The following is a 6,841-nucleotide window of genomic DNA, read 5'->3' as shown; positions in this document are numbered from 1 at the left end:
TATACAGATAGACAGACACAGACACACACACACATAAGCAAAAATATACTCGCACCAACCGACATGCACAGATGTCTTAGACATATCGAGGGATAGACAGGCTGAATCACTGTCGCAACTTTGGCTGATTTGTGCGTTTTTCTATACGTAAGTATCGTGAATATTGCAGTTTAATAAAAATGATTTAAAAAATGACAGTTTTGAAAGGTGTGGAACTTTATTCCTTCTATCTCAGGATGAGTTTTGCAGAGACCTGGTTAAATTTTGAAATGGAATGAAAAATGCTGAGAATCGTAGTCGGCAGGATTCGACCTGCAGGGGGAAAATACGATGGATTTTCTAGTCCATCGCTGTAGCCTCTTGGCCACGACTACTCGTTATGTTTTCAAATGTTACTCAGATAAAAATCAGTCATCCACCATCTGCAGCAGATGACACAGAATTCTGAAAAAATCTCCTCTTCCTGTATTTTTACTGCTCTGTATTGCACTGGAACTTTTTAATATGAATCTTTTCCAAGAAACAGAAGTAAAATCCTGCATTTTGAAAAAGCTTCCTGCCCGTTGGGGAATTGAAACCCTGCCTTCTGCATAACAGGCCGGGAAACTAAGCACTATACCAACGAATGTGGGTTTGGTCAGAGCAGGAATCGAGCTGTGAAGAGAACTGGACTCCATGAGAAGTAGAGAGACACATTGAGAGACAGAGACAAACCGACAAACAGGGAGAGACAGACAACGTGATAGAGACAACGAGAGACAGAAAGTGTGAGACTCAGAAGGAGAGGCAGACGCAGTGAGAAAAAGACTCAAGCACATACATATACAGAGATATGTGTGTGTGCTCTATAAAGAGAGAGAGAGAAAGAGTGAGACAAAGACAGTGTTAATGACAGTGACAAGGAGAGAGACAGATAGAGAGAGAGCGACAGATAGAGAGAGAGAGAGACAAAGATATAAACAGACAATGATGGAAATACTCATCAGATTCGAGACAGGAACTAACAGCGATAGGCAAAGAGATACAGACAGGCAGAGGCATAGACAGACAGAGATGATGTGAAAGAGAGAGACAGAGAGATTGAGAGAATCCCATTGAGACAGAGAGATTGAGAGAATCCCATTCGAACAGAACTGGACACCGTGAGAAAGAGACAGACACATTGAGAACCAGAGACAAACAGGGAAACAGGGAGAGAGAGACAGCGAGATAGAGACAGAGAGAGGCAGAAAGTTTTAGACTGAGAGGGAGGGTCAGACTGAGTGAGACAAACACGCAAATACTTACATACACAGAGATGTGTTTGCGTGCTCCATAAAGAGAGGGAGGCAAATAGTGATGGATTGACAAGAAAAAGACAGAGACAAAAAGGGAGACAGATAGAGAGAAAGGCAGATAGAGAGAGAGACATAGAAACAAAAACAGAAAATGATGGAATGACTCATCAGGTTAGAGACAGGGACCAACACAGAAAGAGATGATGGGAAAGAGAGAGACGGTCAGATAGAGAGTCTGAGAGAATCCCTTTGGAACAGAACTGGACAAGTGGCAGACTAAGAGAGACAAAGACTCAAACACATGCACAGCTCTCTAAAAAGAGAGAGAGGCAGAGACTGAGCGATACAGATACCTTTCATTATCTGCTCAGAGTGTCACCAAAACATGCAAATGCAACAGTTGGAAATAGGGTATCACTGAGCAGCATGGGAAGTAATCTCTGTTTAATTAAGCAATTACCAGTTGTGGGATTCGAACCCTCGCAGTTATAATTCCATTGGATCTTAAGTCCAACACCTTAACCACTCGGCCATCCTGGGCCTGGCAGAAACGGGCTTTGTCTCTGTCAGAATTTGGGCTTCAACTCCACCCCCACAGACACACACATACACAGAGGGTTTCAGGGAGCATTTTCGAACATTTTAATGATATTGACACGGGGGCAACTCTGCTATTCTTTTTCGAGTAATGCTCTGGGTCCTTTCACATCCATCCGAGTGTGCAGACGGAGCTTCAATTTCACAACCGCATTATTTTCCCCAAGTTTTTTTAAAAGTTCCAGGACGCACCAAATTCATGGTGATGATTTCCACAGACAGTTGCACATACACAGAGACACACACACATAAAATAACCAAAAATATACACGCATCAACATAGAAACATAGACATTAGGTGCAGGAATATGCCATTCGGCGCTTCGAGCCTGCACCACCATTCAATAACATCATGGCTGATCATTCAACCTCAGTACCCCTTTCCTGCTTTCTCTCCAACAACAGAACTAGACACCGTGAGAAAGAGATAGATTGAGAGACAGAGACAAACAGAGAAACAGGGACAGACAGAGTGGGTCAGAGAGGTAGATTGAGAGAGACAAAGACTCAAACACACAAACACAAACACAGCTCTCTAAAGAGAGAGAGCGACACAGATACATTTCACAATTGGCTCAGAGTGTCACATAGTTACAGAAAATTGGAGATTCAGCAGATGAAAATCGGGTATCACTGAGCAGGATGGGAAAAAACTCTGTGTAATTAAGGAATTACCAGAAGGCGGGGTTGAACCCACGGGGCAATAAACCCATTACATCTTCAGTCCAACGCCTTTACAACGCGGCCATCCTGTTCCTGATCCTGTCAGTGGTTGGACTCTGCCTCTGTGAGAATCTGGGCTTCAGCTCCACCCCCACAGCGACACACAGAGACATTGGATTTCAGTGAGCATTTACGAACATTTTTCGTGATATTGACACGGGCGCAGCTCTCCTATTCTTTTTCGACTAAGGCTCTGGGAATTTTCACATCCACCCGAGGGTGCAAATGGAGCTTCAATTTAAAATTTCAGCCGATGGTCAACAGCTTCAACAATGCAACATTCCCCATGTACTGCATTTGAGTGTCATCCAAGATGATGTGTTCAAGTCTCAGGAGTGAGACTTACACACACAACCTCCTGATTCAGTCGAGAATGGAACCACTGAACCAAAACCGATACCAAAGTTCACAACCATTTTATTTTCCCCAAGTTTTTTAAAAAGTTCCAGAACATACCAAATTCATGGTGATGATTTCCACAGACAGTTGCACATACACAGAGACACACACACATAAAATAACCAAAAATATACACGGACACAAGCACACACAATAACCAAAACTTTACACGCATCAACATAGAAAGATAGTGACAGAGAAATTAGGTGCAGGAATATGCCATTCGGCCCTTCGATCATGGCTCATCATTCAACCTCAGTACCCCTTTCCTGCTTTCTCTCCATACCACTTGATCCCTTTAGCCGTAAGGGCCACATCTAACTCGCTTTTGAATATATCTAACGACCTGGCCTCAACGACTTTCTGCGGTAGAAAATTTCACAGGTAAACCACTCTCTGAGTGAAGAAGTTTCACCTCATCTCGGTCCTAGATGGCTTACCCCTTACTCTTAGACTGTAATCCTTGTTCTCATACTCCCTAGCAACGAGAACATTCTTTCAGCCTCTAAGCTGTCCAATCTCGTCAGAATTTTATATGTTTCTGTGAGATCCCCTCTCATTCTTCTAAACTCCACTGGATACCAGCCCAGTTTATCCAGTCTCTCCGCATATGTCAATCCTGCCATCCCGGGAATCATGCTGGTGAACCTTCGCTGTACTCCCTCAATAGCAAGGACGTCCTTCCTCAGATTCGGGGACCAAAACTGAACACAATATTCCAGGTGTGACCTCACCAAGGCCCTGTACAACTGCAGTAAGACCTCCCTGCTCCTATACTCAAATCTCCTAGCTATGAAGGCGAACATGCCATTTGTTTTCTTCACCGCCTGCTGCACCTGCATGCCAACTTTCAATGACTGATGTACCATGACACTCAGATCAAGATATACACAGGTTGCCTCAGACAAATAGATGCATAGACAGGCAGGGTCAATGAGGCTACTTTGGCTGGCTTTTGCGTTTTTCTATCCGTATGTATCGTGAATACTGCAGATTAATGAAAGAAAGAAAACAGCGGCTGCGTCGAAAGATGTGGGACGTTGCTCCATCTATCTCAGAATCAGTTTTGCAGTAACGTGGTTAAATTGTGAAACAGAATGAAATATGCTGAGAAACATAGTCGGCAGGATTCAAACCTGCGCAGAGAAACCCCGATGGATTTTTTGTCTATTGCCTTACCCACTCGGCCACGACTACTGGCTCGCTGCATCATTCAATGTTACTCAGATAAAAATCAGTCATCCATCTCTGTGCAGCAAACGGCCACAGAATCCGGAAAAAGTCTCCGTTTGCTAAAAATCTGGAAGAGGCAATCTCCTCTTCCTGTATTTGTACTGTTCTGTATTGCTCTGGAACTTTTTAATATGAATCAACACCAAGAAACAGAAGTAAAATTCTGCATTTTGTAAATGCTGCCACCGCGTCGGGAGTAGAATCACGGTCTCCGGCGGAACAGGCGGGGATACTCACCACTATACTAACGAGCATGAGTTCTATCAGAGCAGGAAGCGAGCTGTGAATGGAACTGGACACCATGAGAAGACGACAGACACATTGAGAGACAGAGACAAACCGACAATCAGGGAGAGACAGACACCGAGATAGAGACAATGAGAGACAGAAAGTGTGAGACTGAGAAGGAGAGGCAGACTGAGTGAGTAAAAGACTCAAACATTTCCATATACAGAGATGTGTGTGTGTGATCTATTAAGAGAGAGAGGGAAAGAGTGATAGAAAGATAATGATAAAGACAGTGACAAGGAGACAGATGGAGAGAGAGCGATAGAGACTAAAACAGAAAATGATGGAAATACTTCTCAGCTTACAGGCAGGGACTAACAGAGACAGGCAAAGACATGGACAGACCGAAATGATGGGAAAGAGAGAGCCAGTCAGACAAAGAGTCTGAGAGAGTCCCATTGGAATAGACGTGGCACCGTGAGAAAGAGACAGATTGAGAGACAGAGACAAACAGAGAAACAGGGACAGACAGAGTGAGTCAGACTGAGAGAGACAAAGACTCAAACATACAAACACATACACAACTCTCTGAAGAGAGAGGGAGAGGCAGAGACCGAGCGACACAGATACATTTCACAATTTCATTTCATTTTCGGTTCAGAGTGTCACATTGTTGCAGAAAATTGCTGATTCAACCGAGGAAAATCCGGTCTCACTGATCAGAATGGGAGGAAATCCGTGTTAAATTAACCAGATACCAGGAGTGGTGTGCGAACCCACGCGGGAAAAAAAGCTATTGTATTTTAAGGCCAACGGCTTAACCACTCGGCTATCCTGGTCCTGTGAGAACCTGGATTCTGTCTCTGTGAGAATCTGGGCTTCAACCCCAACCCCACATACAAACACATACACATCGGCTTTCAGTGAGCATTTACGAACATTTTTAGTGATATTGAGACGGGGGCAACTCTCCTATTCTTTTTCGAGTCATGTACTGGGAACTTTCATATCCACCCGAGGGTGCAGACGGAGATTCAATTTCACATTTCATCCGAAAGTCAACAGCTTCAACATTGCAAAATTCCCCAAGTGCTGCACTAGTGTGTTAGCCAAGATGATAATGCTCAAGTCTCAGGAGTGCGACTTGAACAGACAAAATCCCGATTCAGTCGAGAGTGCTGCCACTGAACCAAAGCCGATACAAAAGTTCACAACCGTATTATTTTCCCCAAGTCTTTTTTATAAGTTCCAGGACATACCAAATTCATGGTGATGATTTCCACAGACAGTTGCACATACACAGAGACATGTATAGAGATAGACAGACACAGAGACACACACACACATAACCAAAAATTTGCACGCACCAACGGGCATGCACAGATGCTTCAGACATCTCGAGGGATAGACAGGCTGAATCACTGTCGCAACTTTGACTGATGTTTGCGATTTTTGAAACGGATATATCGTGAATATTGCAGATAAATAAAAATGAGAAAAACATGTAAGTTTTGAAAGGTGTGGGACGTAATTCCATCTATCTCAGGATCAGTTTGGCAGAAAACTGGTCAAATTGTGAAATGGAATGGAAAATGCGAGAGAGTCGTAGTCGGCAGGATTCGAACCTGCGCGGGATAACCCAATGGATTTCTAATCCATCGCCTTAACCACTCGGCCACGACTACTGTGGCGCTGCCTTTTTAAACGTTACTCAGAAAAAACTCAGTCATCAATGTCTGTGCAGCAGACGGCCAAAGACTCCTGAAAAATTCTCCGTTTCCTAAATATCTGGACGAGGCAATCTCCTCTACCTGTATTTTTACAGTTCGATATTGCTCTGGAACTTTTTAATATGAATCTCGACCACGAAACAGAAGTAAAATTCGACAATCTGAAACAACTGCCTCCCCGTCGGGGAATTGAACCCCGGTCTCCCGCGTGACAGGCGGGGATACTCACCACTACTAACGAGGAACTGACGAGCACCAGCTCTGTCAGAGCAGGAATCGACTCACTGTGAACAGAACTGGACAACATGAGAAGTTGACAGACACATTGAGAGACAGAGACAAACCGACAAACAGGGAGAGACAGACAGCGAGATAGAGACAACGAGAGACAGTTTGTGTGAGACTGAGAAGGAGAGGGAGACTGAGTGAGAAAAAGACTCAAATATGTACATATACAGAGATGCGGGGTACGAACCCACGCTTGAAAAGCCCATTGAATTTTAAGGCTAACGCCTGAACCACTCGGCTTTTCTGGTCCTGTCAGAATCTGGATTCTGTCTCTGTGAGAATCTGGGCTTCAACCCCAACCCCACATACAAACACATACACATCATACTCCCTCAGTACCCTGTGTTACTCACATTCCCTCAGTAC

The 6,841-nt window shown here is 44.1% G+C and overlaps 1 non-coding gene across 1 annotated transcript; it reads right to left on the bottom strand.

Moving 5' to 3' along the window:
• Positions 1 to 6,061: 6,061 nt before the first annotated feature.
• On the bottom strand, positions 6,062 to 6,142 carry trnas-aga (transfer RNA serine (anticodon AGA)). The gene has a single exon. It is a non-coding gene; the product is annotated as a tRNA-Ser (tRNA).
• Between the last annotated feature and the right edge of the window lie 699 nt (positions 6,143 to 6,841).

The sequence above is a fragment of the Pristiophorus japonicus genome, chromosome 23 (genome assembly GCF_044704955.1).
Source record: "Pristiophorus japonicus isolate sPriJap1 chromosome 23, sPriJap1.hap1, whole genome shotgun sequence".
Classification (NCBI taxonomy): domain Eukaryota; kingdom Metazoa; phylum Chordata; class Chondrichthyes; family Pristiophoridae; genus Pristiophorus; species Pristiophorus japonicus.
Note: the sequence above shows the minus strand (reverse complement) of the source record. Positions and strands in the feature narration are given on the sequence as shown.